Source organism: Chroicocephalus ridibundus, chromosome 10, assembly GCF_963924245.1.
Source record: "Chroicocephalus ridibundus chromosome 10, bChrRid1.1, whole genome shotgun sequence".
Lineage (NCBI taxonomy): Eukaryota > Metazoa > Chordata > Aves > Charadriiformes > Laridae > Chroicocephalus > Chroicocephalus ridibundus.
This window is the reverse complement of record NC_086293.1, coordinates 16,837,275-16,854,923: the sequence shown is the minus strand read 5'-3', so window position 1 is coordinate 16,854,923 and position 17,649 is coordinate 16,837,275. Positions and strand designations below refer to the sequence as shown.

General features: G+C 49.6%; 1 protein-coding gene across 4 annotated transcripts in view; it reads right to left on the bottom strand.

Annotated features, from left to right (window-relative positions):
• PRICKLE2 (prickle planar cell polarity protein 2) overlaps positions 1–17,649 on the bottom strand; it is a 110,322-nt gene that overhangs the window by 50,963 nt on the left and 41,710 nt on the right. The window contains exon 1 of one of the 4 annotated variants that reach the window (XM_063347680.1): positions 9,553–9,686. The exons of the other annotated variants lie outside the window; for them this stretch is intronic. The gene's annotated coding sequence lies outside the window, so the exon portion shown is untranslated. Of the gene's footprint in view, positions 1–9,552; positions 9,687–17,649 lie in introns of those variants that run through there. 4 annotated transcript variants of the gene reach the window in all.

The window sequence follows — 17,649 nt, the reverse complement described above, 5'->3', positions numbered from 1 at the left end:
TCATACTTAGGAATAAATTGCTTCCTTGAATGATATGCTGAGATTACAACGGGCTTTCTGTGTTTGTGTTGGTTTTAGTAGCTCATAACAAACCATGAAATTCATTACTCTTGCCACAAGCACCCATGAGATGTGCCAACCAGGGTGTGATTTATACAGAGCTCGACTCATGGAAATTAAAAGGTTTTAATGTTGCCTGCAAGAAGTCAAGGGTTTGAAATTTTATACAGCTGAATTACAAAAAAAAAAGAAAAAAAATCTCAGGCGCAAGCTACTGCATTGTTTTATCTGCCTAAAGAGCTTGAACATCACAGTCAGGGGAAAAATAATTCACTAAATATTAATTAAGTGTATAATTCGAACAGCCTTTTTATTGATAAAGTCTTCTGGCCTGCAAGTTACTCAATTCTCATCTTTTTTTTAACTGCTTGGAAGCTATATAGAAAGGAAGATATTTAACAGCAAAACTTCCCTGCTACAATATAATTTGGCAAAACATTCCCACCAAAAGAAATCACTGGAAAATAGCCTGTGCCTCACCACCCTTAATGGGAAAGGGCTGTCAGTCATTCCCCAGTCCCATTTCTCCATGCCATGTCAAGCCTCGTACATCAAACCCAGTATACAAATCTCCAGCCCCATCAAGATCATTAGAGCCGCTCAGCCCGTCAGGGAAAGGTCAGCGCGTCGCCGGCTGACGGCTGCCTGCTCCCCACAGCATCCATCACAGACCTCGTCAAAGGCAGCCGCGGTGGCGAGAGCGCGCAGCTGGAAACCCGCACCCCTTCCTGGGATAACCTGCCATCTCCTAAACCTGCTTCCCTTCTTGTAAAGCACGGCCGCGCTTTTATCTTATCGCGATCTACGGGGAAGTGCAACTCAACCGGCTGCCGTACCAAGAGGGGGATCGGGACCTGCGGGGAGGGATTAAGATGGTATCAGGAGAGGGCTGGCCAGAAGCGTGGCCCCTGATTCCAGCGCTGGCTCCCTCTGCTGCAGGGTCCCAGCCTGTCCCCGCTCTCCAGGATGGGTCCCATGCAGGCAGTGTTCCTAGAGCATCCCTTCTTGCTGCAGGAGCCCCGGCCCCGCACACCTGGTAACAGTCTCCAGCGAAGGGTCAATGCCACCCTGCAAGGAGACGCTGGTGGGTGCCATCATAGCCACACCACGGCGTGGCTCGCAGATGTCCCCAGCCAGGGGACCACACCAGCACCACCATGCCAGGCTGCTGCTGCTCTCCGCCAGCCTGACCCTCAGGCATGGTGCTCCCAGCTTGTATGAGCCCAGAGGGCACCCTGCCCACAGCTCGAGCACCAGGAGGGGTGGAGAAACCCAATCGCTCACCATTAACAGGGGGACACCAGCATTATCGAATGCTATTGCTCCCGTCAGCCGTTGCTTGTTAAACACGCTGAAAAACCACAGGCCATTTCTTTCTCTTTTTTCCCTACCACGCTGTGCCGCACGCAGCATTATCTTCAAAGGGCGAAGCAAACATGTTTGCTAAACATGAGCAGACTAAATACACCAGCCTTTTAGGAGCAATTATTGCTGCTCAAGATTTAGCGAGTCCCATTGTTCCGTGGTTCAGAAAGCATTTTGCTGGCTGCTTTGGAGTGGGCTGTTCTTCAAAGCGATCGGCCTGTGACAAGGAGTAACCCCTCCCCAGTGAAATAAAAACCAGGCGGGCATCTAAAGGAGCCGTGCTTTCTTTTTGCTGAGCATTTAACCCACGGTGTCTCCTTGCAACAAAAAACCAGCAAATTCAGGGCCAGCTCAGCTGCTGCCAGCGGTGGTACCGAAGGCAGGGTCGGCCAAGCTCCTGTAGCAAAGGGCGAGGACATTTCTGGAAAACAGTGGATGTTCTTTGGGTTAGAGCTGGGAACCTTCCTGCTGTGTGCCTGGACTGGAAGAGATTGCTCTGACCAGTATTTAGACTGGTTGTACCAGTACAGGGCAGAAAACAGAAAGTGGAGGAAAAAGGCAACGAAGCAAGAGCCGGATATCGTCCTCTTCCCTCCATCCCGAAGAGGCTGGGATGCTCCAGAGCAGGGTGGTTCACCTGGCTGAGATCCTTGGAAATGCAGTCTTGCAGAGCCGGGGCAACATCTCACCTTTCTGGGCCTTATTTCAGGGCAAACAGCTCAAACCCCAAAATTCCTTCCCTGTGCAAACCACGATTGTTCCCTTGTATCAGTGCGGGGAAGCGGAGGGGGAGCGCAGTCGGGCTCCCTGCGGGACTAAGCCCTTCAAACATGTATCTCAAAAAGACGAGCGACCATGGATAGCCAAACAGACAGATGGGGGAAGGAGAAGGGAAGCTCATGATGCCGGCGAGACTATTATAATTAGTGTAATAAGCAGCAATCACAGCTCAACAGCTGCCTTCCCCTCCCTGAGCGTCGGCGACACGCACCGGCACAAACCCACGGCCAAGAAGGATTTTGACACTTGCTGTACTGTAAACATCTCTCCTTTTGAAAAAAAGTTTTGACTTTGGTAGACTTTTCATGGCACATAAGACGCGGAGGAGAGCACCTTTCCGCTTTCCCAGCCTCTGCATCTCGCCTGAACACGCAGCACCCTGTGCTTACACAAGGGTCACGAAACTAGTTTTGGTGTCAACTATAACTATGATTTCGCATGTGGCTTAGAACAAAACCTCGTCTCCGCTACACTGAGACAAACCTGCCCATATGCAACTTTCTAAAGTCCCTGGAGCCTCTGAGATGAACCATTCTACAGAAAATGGCAAAAAACATTTACCGTGGGCATGTATCCATCCTCCTGATGGGCATGTGTCCAACATCCTTCTCTGAAGCATCTCTAAGACAAATCCCTTTGAAACACACCTGTCCCCATCCACACCAGGATCGCAGAAAGTTGGGAGCGAGTACGCAGCACAGAAAAATTGCTCTACAGCTCACCAAAATCCAAAGCAGCCTTGCTTTAAAAGCGGGGTCTTCTTGATAGGAGAATACTTTAAAGGATTGGAAAGCAGATACCGTGATGTAAGTGGAGTGCAGTGATTTTTTTTAATACCAAAGTTTAATTGGTTTGCAAACACATTTAAAATGGTGGAGGAGTTACGGGGTGGATGTTCGCTCAAAATCAGTTGGAGATTTAGGTGAAAATGCTGCTCGCTGGCAGCTCACCAGCACGGGAGCCAGGCGCCGGGAATGTCGCCGTGCTGCGGCACTGTGCCGTGCTGCTCCTGCTTGTGGCCACAGCTCGCAAGAGCCAATGTCAGATGCGTTTGCTGCTCGACTTCAGATCTGTGCCACGTGCTACAAAATTCAAGTGAGCCTCTCCAAATTTTGGTGAGCTGAGGACTAAGCTCTCCAAAACACCCTCTAGTACCTCCAACAACACTTGCTGCTGCTTTTCTCATTTTGGGGAGCCCACTGCGAGGGAAAAAAGAGTCACCTGCTTTACCCGTGTTGTTCCACCACCCTCACCCCTGACCACCAGTTTTAGGGGTTAGATCACCATCCGCAGCCAACGCAGGGGTTGCAAAGTCACTTACGTGACAAGCTCTGGGCTCTAAATTGCAAAATACGCTGTGGCTTAGACCCAGACTAATTCCGAATAATTTCTGATGCTCGCGCTCCAGGAGGGATTGTCGTTCTCCTTTCCTTTCTGCCAGCCCTTGGTGTAACAGAGGAGGTCAAGGGAAGCAGTGAGACGCTCAGGATACCTGCATATTTTGGCTGTAGTTAAAGATTCAATTCTCACTGATTTTTAGTGGGCGTTAGACACTGGGAAAGTGTCTAATGTGAAGATGTTTGAGGGCGTGGGCTCTAAGCTCTTCATGCAAGAGACTGTTTCCTACAGCGCTTAAGAAAATGAGAGCGTGGAGACAACAAATAACAACAAGCTTGGAAAGCACAAAATGTTTACGTGGAGGAAATTTAACCTCTCGGTGAAAGAAGCCCCAGCCAGGCTGGGCAGGAGAGCTCAGGAGTAACTGCAAACAGGCAGGGAACTGCTGGAACTGGGATGTCAACAAACACCGCGCTGAAAGGTTAAAAAACACGATGCGTGAAGCCAGAACAAAGATGCCTTTAATTTCCCAGTGCAAAGAAACACACTTGTACTTCCCTGATGAAGCAACGAGAGGAGAAAGAGCCATTTGCTCCTCCATGATCCTCCCCAGGTCACCTGCCAGACCTGGCTCCCCTTGGGGACCAGCCGTGGGTGCTCCCGTGCAGCCCCCGTCCCCGTCAGCACACCTCAACCACCACTTAGCAGCCCAAAGATAAGCGGCAAGTTAATCAAAGCCGTCTACGTGGGGTGCCACGAGGCATCGCTTGATGCGAAGTGACAAAACATGAAAAACATGACACACCAGAGGCGGAGGCGCAGCGAGGAAGCTGGCACCAGCCACGCGGCTCCCGTGACTGTCACTGGCATCGCTCCTTCCTCATGTAGGGGGGGGGAAAAGGGTACCGGAAAGCATGGAGCATGGGTACGGTCGAACCTGCCACTTGCCACTCTGCTGTTAAGGCGCCAGTGGAAATTAATGGGGCTTTCAAGTGCATAAATGGATTGCAGAGACATCCGCAGTGAGTCTATTAGCTAATTAGTAAAGATTAGCATTTATTTTATCCACCAGGCATTCAGGTAAAGGAGGTAGTTCTCTACCATCTGTATACGTCCCCTCTACACTTGTTAAAAAGTAGGACGAAGTGTCTCCCAGCGACAGTGATACCAAGACAAACTTTCCCTCCCCCAAGGGAGATGCTGAGCTGGCACGTCGCTTGTTGTGGCTAATGGCATGGGCCAGGAACAGCATCACCAACACAAACCTTCGGCTCCAAAGCGCAAATCTGGCTGACCTGTGCAACCAGTACAACCTTTGGCACGAGCCCAAAGCTGGTCTTGGGATCACACCAGTGATCTAGAACAAGGCATCCTAAAATCTGACACAACACCCCATCTCATCTCAAAGGAGTATTTAATCCATCAGGCTGCTAACGCTTCAGACCTTCCTCTTACTGCAATGGGAAGTCAGTGTTCTTTGCTGGGATCCTCTATCTGAGGGTGCAACAGCTGACAAATAAACATATTTCCATCATTTAAGTAGCTTCACTTAACAGATGTAGGAAACGCATTAGATTTATAGCACCAGAGTAATCCGATACCTTCTACACTGTTAACAAAGCAAGCATTAATACCATTTTATCATCACTTCTAAGCTTCCTGGCATTGTTTCACGCCCACGGATAACTCCCTCCATATAACTCGGTCCCTACAGCGCCCGTTGGACAAGGCCCCCAGCGCAGCCCATTTCCAGCGCCCCATTTCCTGCTCATCCCAGCCCTTTACTGCAACTCAGACTCCAGCAATCTAAAAAGAAGACACACAAAGTCACTTAGGCTTATCTCTCTAATTGCCTGCCCGCAAATCAGGGGTTCGGTGTCAGTCACTTGTACTCACATGAGACCTCAGCAGGCAGAAAAATCACACCCGAAATATTACCGCGAGCGTTTTCAGAACTGTAAGTGAAAACTATTGAAATCCTGCTTACCACCACAACTCCAAACGCAATGCTGGCTACGAGGAATACATCAGGGTAACAAAGCGAGCGTTCATGCCTCTCCTCTGCTGCGGCTCTTTCCAGGTCTGTGGCTCTGTAACACAGACTCCAGTTCTCTTGACAGCTTTCCTGCACTGCCCAGTGCCAACACAGTGAAAATGTTAATGAATGCTGTCCCATAAATATTTAATACACATTTTCCTGCGAGTCTTGCTGTGATTAAATAGCTACCTCATTACCCAGGCCCACCTTTCTTTCATTTTTATCTTCGCACAGATTACCAAGACTTGGAACTATACCCATGCGATGAAACTGCTGGAAACATCACCACGTAAACCAACACCAACAGGGCAAACTGCAAACACAACCTTCCAAGGAATGTAAAGAGAAATCTAACCCTGTCAGAGCAAATATTTCATCTCAGCTACCTCCTCCCAGGATCTGCAGAGAAAGAAAAGCAGAAGGGACAAGCCAGTAATATACTTTCTTTTTTGAGTGCTGTTATTTGCCTGGTTTTATTGGCTTTTTCCATTGAGTTGGGAGGTCCTGGCTACAACAGGGCCCCACTGCGTGTACCATCCGGACATGGGCATCCCTGGGTGCCACCCCGGGGCTGGCTCTGCTCTGACACCAACCCCTGACCAGCTGCAACGGGAGCTCTGCTGCTCCCCCCCCATTCCAAAACTTGGAGGATGTCCATGGTTTGTCCAAGGTTACACAAGCAATCCAGCACAGACGTGGAAGGGAACATGGATGACCCAGAGGCGTCACCATCGCCGCTCTGGCATTGCAACATCTGCGATGCTCATCCGCGGTGTCCAAAGCCCAGCTGACCACAGGATCCACCACGTTTGCATTTGCAATGTCATGACAACTGTTTAGGATTGTGACATAAATACACTAGGATATTGTTTTCGCAGCCATTGGAATTGATGTATTCAAGTCCTTCCCACCGACCCTTAGCTCCAAAGCTATTTTGCAAACCAAACAAAAAGCTGCATATGGGATTTTGGGCGCTGCCATCCAAGCACATCCCAGCCGGAGCAAGTACTAGTGCTGGAGCCATGTTCCTGCCGCTCCCCGGGGCTCCGCATGGTGGGGCGATGCTCTGGCTTTCACATGGGCCATGGGAAAGGTTTCACCTGAGAGCGGAACACTGCGCAGTCCAAATGCACGGCAAACTGCTAAAAATATAAAAGACTCGAAGGAATAAAGCTCGCGCGTGTCAGAACTTTTGGTAATTCCTCCCAGATACATAATTTTTTGGCATAGATGCTAAAATGTAACTGGAGGGCAAGCATTTAGTTCTGTTTTAGCTGGGAGAGTCCCAGCTTATGTCTCTCCGATTTATATATGGAAGCAGGCTCATTTCGCAATACGTGTTTCAGCGAGTCCTACATCAGGGAGGGTGTGAAGCTAAGGCTAACGAGCGGAGTATCTTCAAGAGTAATAAACGGCACAAAAGCATGAACGAATAGGCTTGTCTGAAGCACAGGCTGCTGCTGCATGTATCACAGGGAGCCTCTAAAGTGAAAAATTTCAGTCTCTCTTCTCTGAGGTATGGGAGAGAGGGCAACAAACTGGTGCACAGGCAAAAGCGGTGAAGAACTGGTGCCAACTGGTGAGGCTGCTTTTGTAGTGCTGTGCAGAAACACTGGGTGGTCAATGCAGTGCCATATGCTACGCACGGGGGATTTAAAGGCCAGCGAAGGCTAAAAGATGCATTTTTTCCTCCAGAACTGGCCCTAAGACCCCATCCCATCTCCAGCCTGGTTAATACACACAAACAGAGCATTCAGAAGACCACCTCAGGATATTTTGTTTGTCTGCATAACACTGATGCCAGGAATAAATGTACATCTATACTTTTCGTTTAAAATTCGCTGCCGCCAGGAGAGCCAGCCTCCGGGAAGCACCAATGCCCATCTCTCGGCGTCACATCCGCAAACGCCGGCACGTTTCCACGGCTGGCGTGGAAACGGCTGGTTGGATTTATAGGTCAGCACCTCCACGAATAAAGCGCTGGGGCTGTTTTGCTCAGTCTCTGGAAGCTGCTCACTTCCAGCCACCCCCAGTAAGGCATCTCCGCTGGGGAAGGACCCGTCGGTGGCAGCAGGATGCTCCAGCACCGCCAGCGTGGTCCCCTCGTCACCACGCTAATGCCGTGGCCGTCCCACAGACCCCGTGATGTGGCAGCACTGGGGAGGCCAGCTCATCTGAGCTCCCTTATGGACCAAAGATGACAGCTGCCTTTTAAAAGGGAAAAAACCCTTTTAAAAGGGAAAAAAAAAACTTTTAAAAGGGGAAAAAAAAAGGAGTACTTTTTTTTCCCCCCTCCTCTGGGTGAACAAATAGACTCATTTAAGGTGTAAGTAGATCAAGTAGCTAATTAAGGAAATAACCGATAACTTAATCAAGATCATTAGGGGAATCAGCATGTTGCTGCCATTATTTAAATGGCAGCAGAGCAAAAACATGCTTGGGCAAATGGAGCCTCCAAAACCTCTGGATGGCCCGATCTACGCGCGGGGAGGCTCCCATGTCACCCCATTGCTGGTGCCCCAGCCGCTGGGGAAAACACTCAAAACTCCGCAGACGGAACATTTAACCATCCCCCAGCCACTGCTGCAAAAAAAGAGTGAATTATTCGCACATGGAGAGGAATTCGCCATAAGAAGCAGCACGGTTCTGCCCCGGGATGCAGCCCCTGCTCATTTTTGGCAGGGGGAAAACAACCCCTTCGCAGAAATAAAGTCAAATCGGTTGGGCCATATGCATTTTTGCTTTTGGCACCTTGTGTTGACGTTGCTCCTCAGCGGCTGCTCCCGGGACAGACTCCGCGCTGTGCCGGGGACGCGGTGACACAGCGACACGCTGCACCGACCCCTTCGGCGTTTATATTCCCACCAACGGCGAGTTTCTACTACCACACGCAGAAGAAGAAATGTGAATTTTTCCCCGCCCCAGCTCACTTCACCCCCTCAGCTGAACATCACGTCCTCCAACTTTACCGCCTGGTTATTGTAAGGATTTCTCTAACCCCCCCACCCCGCGCCCAAGGGAGTGTTTGCAACCAGCACCACGTCTCTCTCTAATTACTCCACCAGTTGCACAGATAAAACATCTGCTGGAAAAAGAGAAAGAATCCTAAAGCACACAAATGATTTGCGCTGCCTAAACAAAGGCAAACAGAGGATGCTGTAAAACACCACCCCACCCCACCCCCAGCAAACAGCCCCAGGACCTCTGCCCAGAGCAGGAGTCTGGGGGCTGCGCGCTCCTCCTCCAGCAGGAATGAACCCCTTTTTCCAACCAAACGCGTCGTTTCTCACTAACTCAGCCTCCTATCTGCTTAATTCCTTAAGTCTCCGAAAGCAACTGAATCCAGCAAGTTTGATTAAGTACTTAGAAATCTTTGTTTCACTTAAAAGAAGCCTTTGTTTTGCCTCAAAGGAACTGGACATTTTCTCCTGAATTCATGTGAACTAAAAAAAAAAAAACCACAAAAAAACCCCCCAACATCCAAAAGTTAAAAATAACCCTTTATCCTGTATTAAACACAGCTGCCGAAGGTTCAAAATTCGCATTTTGTCATTCTGCCACAAATCCTTGCAACAGCTGAGAAGGCACACAGCACATTTGGAAATGCGGAGCTGAAATAAGCTCCAGCCTCCCGCGGGGTTTTTTTACTTTTCGGGGGTTTTTCAACAGAGTAAAAAAAAAGCAGGAGCAGCTCAGGGGCTGGTGAGAGAACTCTGCACCAAGGAAAAGTTTTAGCGTGTCCGCTGGGTTGGATATTAGCAGGGGATCTGGCACATCCCCGCTCTGGGGGACGGCGGGACCATGCCTGGCCCCCGGCAGCCCCTGGGCTCTGCCCGCAGCGAGAGCCGGCGCTTGCGGAGGTAGGCGGGAATCCGGGCTGAAAAAGAGAAATCATTTCCCAACGCAAACATTCATATGGTGTTAAAGCGACTCATATTTTCATATGCTAAAAATTGTGCGTGATTACTTACCCGGGCTAAGCAGGCGTTCGCTTCACACCCTGGAAAACTCCCATGGAAGGGGAAGGATGGGCAGAGGGGAAGGACGGGCAGAGGAGAAGGATGGCGAGCGCCTTCAGTGCCGGGGACCGCGGTGCATCCTCCGGCAGCGGCCGTGGTCATTCCGGGAGGGAAGGCTCCCCGGCTGCTGCCCCAGCTGGTGGAGTGACGCCCACTGCAGTTTTAGCTTATTGGTGAAAATCGTAAGCCCTAATCCAATCCTGTCCCTCTACCCAAATTTAGCTCTCCATGGAGCCAACATCCCTTCCAGTTTTGACTAGCGGTATGAAAGCAAAGTTACCTTGCCAATATATAAATCACGGAAAAGAGAAGCAATAAAAAAAAAAAAAAAGCCACGCTCAATTTGCTTCACCTCTTCCTCCCAAAACAGTTTCTTATCTACCCACTTCGAGGGGACCGCAGCCCTGCGAGTGCACTGAAGAAAGCCAGCAACGCCCTGGGTTTCGATCACCGGATCGGAAGTCAGTAAGGTAAATATCAGGATGCCAATAAACCCAGTATTTATCAGGATGCCTAACAGTACCGCTGACACATCTGGGTCTGGACTGTACCACATAAGGAGGAGGTTTATAGAAACGGTTAGCAAATGGTTCCTAAAGTTATACTGAATTTCACAAAAGTAAAAAGTAACTACTGAATCATAAAACGCTGCTGGCAAACAGCTGGGCCGGCCGGCACATATGGTTTTCTTTTTTTTTTTTTTTTTTTTTTGCAGCCTGGCGCAGACGTTAGCCGTAGAGACACGGCTCCCTTTACTGCACACAAATCTGCGTGCCCGACCATGGCATTCGCTTCTGACACTGGGGCTACGGTGGGGGCTACTGGCCACAGCTGGGAAAGCAGAGAGCCACGTGGCGGGCAGCCACCTAGAAACCCTGCCTGCATCAGCAAACGACGGACAGGGAGAAACTCTTGCGCCAACTGCACGTTTCTGCTCTCGGTTACAGATGTGCAGCCCTGGAGCAGCTCCAGACCCTGGAGCTGGCCTTTGGGCGAGCGTTGAATGCTCATGCACGGAGCCACTGCCGAGCCAGGGGGCTGGAGCCAGCCGTATGCGCTCCAGGTGTCCTGGCGGACAGGCGGCAGGATCCAGATGCGGATCCAAACTGCTCCAGACTTCGCAGAGGGTCGGCCATTCAATGGGCTCTATTCATGGAGGAGCGAGCAGGGCTTCCAGGAAGGCAGGGGAAGCATTTCCGAGCGGTATCCCCATTGTAAGTCTAATAAGTCTCTTTGCGTTTTAACCTCCCGCTTTTGCAAGCTTTAAATATAGAAATAATCAAAACATACATTAAAAGAAGAATTTATTTTGAACTTGGCAGCGTCGATCTCAGACCCATCCCGCTCGGGAGCGGGGCTGGAAGAGCCCAGGCAGGCTCCGGGAGGGCTGAGCCCGGCTCTCCAGGAACAAAAGCAGCTTACAAACCAGGTTTGCCACGTGAGAGCCTAATTAGAGACCGAAGCCCACACAGCAAACAGACAGACTACAGAGGAAATTGGAGTCTAATTTACATGGAGAACGATTACTTACTGCAACCAATTAGTGTCAAGCTGACTGACAGACTACCCAAAATACGGTCTCCCCACCCTCCCCTGCAAGTCTGAGCTTTCCTTGCTGCTTTGTTTTCCCTGGGTTGCTGGGTAGGTGAGCAGCACCACCTCACCACTGGGCACTGGATGGCAAACGGAGAGCTTGAGCTCCGTAACAAACACAGAGTTACAGCCACCCACGTGCTGATGGTTGGACTCGATGATCTTAACGGTCCCTTCCAACCTAGACGATTCTATGTGCTTTCTTTCCTGGTCTTAAATCTTTAAATAACATCCTGTCCCAACAAGAAACGTTCCCATCACTGCCCCTGCACTCAGCAGGGAAACGGGGAATCCCACCGCTGCCGGAGAGAGACGGTGTGGATAGAAAAACTCCTCCTTGGCTGGCACTGCACAGCAGTGCCCGCAGTCCCACCAGTGCCTGTGCCAGGAAGGACATCTCCTTCGCTCAGGGCTTCCCTCTCCAGCCGCCCTGGAAGAGGACGACTTCATCGTGTTTCCCAAAACAACAAACCAGTTGCTAATTCTACAGGAAACCTGCCCCTCCATGATATCGGGTTAGTCCAAAAACTGGTGAACAGACTTTAGAAACTCCTGAAGGGCACACATGGAACCAACCAAATGCCTTTTATCTTGCTTTTATTGTTAAAGATGAACTGACTCACTCTATCATCACTCTCCCCTTCCCAGGATCATGCTCCTTATTAACAGGACTGTCTAATCCTTGTCCTTTGCTCCAAACCCTGGACTGCACGTGCATTTTGAATGCACAAATGACAACAGCATTTCAGTGCAACTTGCTGCGTTATTCTTGATAAACTTGTAAGGACAGCCTCTCTGAGCAGCCTCTCTGACTGCTCTTCAGAGAGCTCTCGTGTATGCGTGTTCAGGCACGCAGGGACCACATTTTGGATACTTAAGACCAGTCAATCAACCCTGCCTTTGAGAAGCACCAATACAAAGCATATTTAAGGACTTCATGGGCCTTCTGTGCGGACGAGATAAGTTATTCTTTTAATCTCTGCAGGCGACATGGGTAGATGTCATTTTAAAGGAAACATCCTAAAAAGAAAGCTTGGAGGAAACACTTTATGAAGCGTCTAGTAGCTGTTTGGTAATATCTGGAGACAGCCAAGACCTCAGGTGGTGTAAAGCATCAGCAGGGATCCTTTGATTTCAGTTCACTTCAAGTCAATGGTGCTAAACCAATTTACACCACAGGAGCACCATCAAGAGAGGTAACGCGGGGCCATCTCACCTGGGTCTCCCTGGGGTCCAGCCACCACCAAGGCTGCACATCCTGGTGGCCCTGCTCTCCCTCTGCTCCCTCCTGGTTCAATTAAAAGTCGCCATTAATTACCAAGCAGATGCAATGAAAATGCACGCCTGCTCAGGCTCCTCAGAATTAGGCTGTTAATCTGGTGTTTACACTCCTGGCATTTCTCTCCTCCGCATCCCCCTTCTCCCCCGGGAACCGACTCGCTCCCACTTTATCTGCAGCTCTAAGGACAACACACAGCGCTTTGTTTTTAAATTCCCCTCCAGTGCTACGCCCCGAACCATCTCTTCAGAGAGGGGCCTCCGCCGGCTGTAATTCCCATTAATTCCTCTTATGATTAACAGGTCAGCTCCCGCCACCCCGCTGACAACGGGTTTTGGAAGTGCAACTCTATCAAAATTATCTATGCATAAAAGAGGATCATTATAGGAGGCAAACGCCTCGCTGGGACTTTTATCAGCTGCGCGCTTGCTGCTCGCTTTTGTGCCACGAACGACTTTATCGAGAGAGGGAAAGGCTTCAGCCTCATGGCTCTGCCCTGCGGCGGCTCCAGGCAGAGGGACCTCTCCTCGGTGGTGGGCGAGATGCTGATGATAAAGCCACGGAGGCAATCGCTCCTGCAGAGGGGCAGGGGCAGGCAGCAGCACGGGGAAATGAAGAGAAACCTTCTTCTGAGCACATCCCATTAGCACTGGTGGCAATTACGGGTGCCCATCAAGGAGGTGGGCTTCCCAGAGCCTCCTCTAAATTACTTGGTGGGGAGGGAAGGTGAGAAAAAGAAGGAAAAGAGGGAAAAAAACCCAACAAACCAACAGAGAAAAAGCAAAATAACCCTCCACAACGGTGGCAGACATCACCCCGTCTGCGTGGGAGCATGGAGGAGCAACCTTCTCCCCACGGGCATCCCTGTGCTGGTGGTCACTCAGGGGAGACCCACGGAGACAAAAGGCAGTAAGACCAGTTATAAAACACTTGTAAAAACGCTAATGGTCTCAGGTCCTTTTAAGCCATCTTGAGCACTGTTAAATCGCTGCTTTTACTTGCTTTCTGGTTGGGATTTGCTTAGGTTTGAGCACACCATGTTTCCGCTGATACCCCTGTGCATCCTGGTGCCCAGGTCAAAGCCGGCGTGGACCCACGAGCTGACCCATGGCACAGCCATCGCTGCCAAGCCCTGCAGACCATCCTTCCCCTCAGGGGAAGTTTTGTCACTAGTTTTTTCACTAGTTGCAGGGCAAGAAAGGAAGAAACCAACTTAACACCACCTTCCTTTGAATATGCACTAACAGGAGCTATTGTAATAATAAAAACCAGAAGGAAAGGCGAGAAGTTTAGTTGCAAGCACCGGGCAGTCCTGACCCTGAAACTCCTGACAAGGTGACACGTTATTAAGAAATATCCATATTAATCCCAACTGTAAAGCGCTGTGTTCAGCCAATTAAACTGCCTGAGCGGCTGAGCGCTCCCGGAGACCTTTGTACTCTCCATTTTTCTTTCTTTTTTTTTTTCTTTTTTTTTTTTTTTTTTTTTTTAAGTGCCCTCTTAGGGAAAGGAATGGTTTCTGCAGAGATGAACCGCCCAGCTCCTTCCAGCCTCACCGTGTGTGTGTCTGTGTGTGTGTGTGTGTAAAATGTTCTTGGCTGCTTTCAAACACTGCACATTAATCTGCGCAATGGAGCCTGTCTCCTTCAGCATTCAGATGATTTCTCTTCGAAGCCGGTAAGACGGAGCTGTTCCACTTGGCATCACATCCCCCTCCCTGCCCCCTTCCAAGCTTTTTATTTATTTCTTTTCTTTTTTTTTTTTTTTTTGGTATTGCCAGAATAGCTCACAAGCCATCACACCCCAGGCACGTGTGAACCTGGAGAAGAATATCCTGCTGTAGGAGTCCACAGATATATGAGACAGCCAGGATGCTCAGAAACAGAACGGGAAGATTACGGTTTTAATGCATCAAATTATGAAAAACACCACCACTCCCTTCCTGCAGCTTAGGACGCATCACTTACTTCTCCCTCGGCCATTTCTTTGCCTGTGGCTGAACTCAGAGTGACAGAAACTGTTTCTTGAATTAAGGGCTGCTGGAAATGAAACCCCGGAGAGGTCTACGGGCAGTGATTACTGGAATTTGTTCCCGAGCAACGTGAGCCCCACTGTCCCACCTCGAGGAGCCCCACGTACCAATAAATCGGAGCATCCCCACCACGCAGAGGGCTGTCCTGTACGAAGCCAGGCATTTTTATTAACGTCACACTCAGGGCTTGGATTTTTGTACCTGCCTGCCCCAAATTTACACAAGCAAGCATCCCCGTTGGCTCAGGCTGCTGCCAGCCAGGCACCTGGCTGTTTAAATGCTAAGACATTCTGCATCTGCTTCCCCACAGCAGAAACTTCAGCTGCAGCTTTGGCCATTGGGAAGCGTAACCTTGTCTGCGCCCCATGGGGAAGGTGATGCTCGTCCCTGAACCGAGCAGTCCCTTGCCATGAGTTATGGTGGACATTTCCCTTCTTCACCCTTCTCTCATCACCTGGGGCATTGCGCTCCACAGAAACGCCCAGAGCCTGAGGAACGGAGCGGGAACGGAGCGGAGAGGGACCACAAACCTCCTCCCACGCCTGATACCAGCAACCGTGTCGTCATCGCTGCCAAAGGGATGAGCAGCTCTCGCCTCCACCATGGATGGGGCTTCTCAGGAGGGCGGATGGTTGGGAAGGATAAAAGCTGTCTAAGGATGTACGAGCAGCCGAAGCCCTGCCACGCGCTGGAAACCCAGCGGTCCTGCAGCACATCTGGCGTTTTGGAAGCTGCAACAGGAGCACCGTGCACTTTCCCTCATTTCCAAGCATTCCCAAAATTCCCAGCTCCTGGCATTTCTACAGCCATTAAACACACAGTTCTCAACACTGAAACCCATAAAACAAAACTCCATATGGGGACTGTCCCCACAAGCCAGCCGATACCTGCCAGCAGCCGTAATCTCACTGCCATCGGATCTGCACAATAAACGAGACCATTTTACCGGGGCTGGGTTTTTCTACAACTAAAATGGAAACAAAAATTGGCTTGCGAAGATGAATGATGCCTCTGATAGTTTTTTGCTGCACTTGATTAAATGCAGCACACAACAAACCCATTTTTTCCTCCTTGAACGATAAACTCAATAGTCTAAAATTAAGCCCAGCAGGGTAAGAACGATCCTGTATAGATTTCAAAAGATACCACCATTTTTTTGGGAAGCCTGCCTGCAACGTATACACACTTTGCAAAATCGCTCGAGTACCTCTGGCACCAAATATAAACACAGGGAAAGCTACAAATCATGTAGTGTTTTTACCTCGATACAGCCTACGCCGCAGAGTACCGCCGTGGTTTGCCGTTTCATGATAAACCAACTCCTTGCTTTTGATCATTTTAGTGTGTAACCGGGAATGTGAATGTACGATAGTATCATAAAAAGAAAACGGGAAGAAAAAGTCCAATCAAAGAAGTACACCAACCTGAACCACGTGCTCCCCGACCAAAGGGTATTTGTAGATACCAGAATTACCATTTCTCTGCAAGACAACTGATCCTTTTCATGAAAATATAAGAAGCCCTAGAGAAATTCTGGTTGATCATTATTAAATGAACAGGCCTCATGCATTTATGTTTTTTTTTTCCCCAGGAAAATGACTGAAGCTTGGCTTTAGCATAATCCCGAAGATTATTTACATCTTCTGCAGTTTTTTTTCCACTGCTACTGAATAATCAGGGCTCCTTAGAAAACCATAGCCAGAGAAACATAAATCCTTTTTTTTTTTTTTACACATTCTTCCTTGCACAAGAGCTCCTGCTCAGCAGCGGGGAGGTTCTCTTACCTCTCCTTGATCCCCAGCTTCCAGAGCCAGCTGATGAAATGGGAGTTCCGGTTGCCTTTCAAACACTTTTATTTTCAAGAGAAAGGCCTAAAAGAGGAAAAAATTGCGTCTCCTCAGAAGGCAACAGGAGGAGAGGCTGCCTCTCCTCTTTGGAGGAAGGGGCTCCAAAACACTGCAGGTTCCCTGAGTACCGCGATGCCTTGGGGAGGGAATCTCACAGGGATGCTTCGAGACAAGCACTTTGCTTTCTGCTTCAGCATCCTTCTTGTTTCCAGTCCCACAAACTCCCTTCCTCTCCTGCTTTTGCCCTATCCACTACAAATGGCTGCACACGGGGAATGAAAACAATTAAATACTCTTAAACAGGCAGGGCTGCAATTGCAATGGTAATGAAGTCGTTATGCTCCTTAATGTGCTTTCTAAAAATAAAATCACATCCAGGTATACACATCTGCACCGTGCCCAGGCGATCTTCCTAATGCAAATTCTCTACCAGCCTGGTTTGGTTTTGTTGTTTCCAAGCAAACCTGGCACCATCAGGACAACAACAAGGGCTTGGCTGATGTTGCCCAGATGTTGCCCAGGGAGGTGGTCGATGCCCCATCCCTGGAAACATTCAAGGTCAGATTGGACAGGGTTCTGATCTAGTTGAAGATGTCCCTGTTCATAGCAGGGACTAGATGACCTTTAAAGGTCCCGTCCAACCCGAACTACGCTATGATTCTACATGCAGGGTCCCCATAGAGCCAAGGGTCACCTCTCAACACACAGGGCGCAGCCAGGCTAAGGGACCTCTGCTCCACAACCAGGTGCCATCAGGGGTCAGGACCAACATCTCGTCCCGCTCGTGTGATGTGATCCCTGTCACCGTTGTGGGGACAGACATTGCCAAGGTCTAGCCTGGGAGGGATCCCATCTGGTGAGCAGCATTGGTTTGAATTACACAGCAGCCTGTGCTGCAGAAGGCTCATTTGCAGTAATTAGAAGCATCATGTGGGCACACGGGAGGACTTCAAAGGATGCCGGTTGCCTCGACAGCACAAGTCTCTTTTTTAGTGGTCAAGAGGCAAGAACTCCTCCATGCCCTTGAGTGTCTCTTAAGAAACCAAAATCATACAGAATTCTTTTTTTGGGAGGGAACCAGACAGGGCACAGCAAAACTGCTCCAGGGAAATTTAAAGGTCCTATTTTTTATATATCTTTTAACGCGTGCAATTCACATACGCACACATGTCCCCCGCCCAGACACACAGCCATACGCACCGCTTTGCTTCTGCCGGTCTCCCCAGCCGAACACAAACAAGGGTTCATGTACATTGGAATCTGTAGGAAGCTTAACATTTACTTGGCTTTTGTGTAAA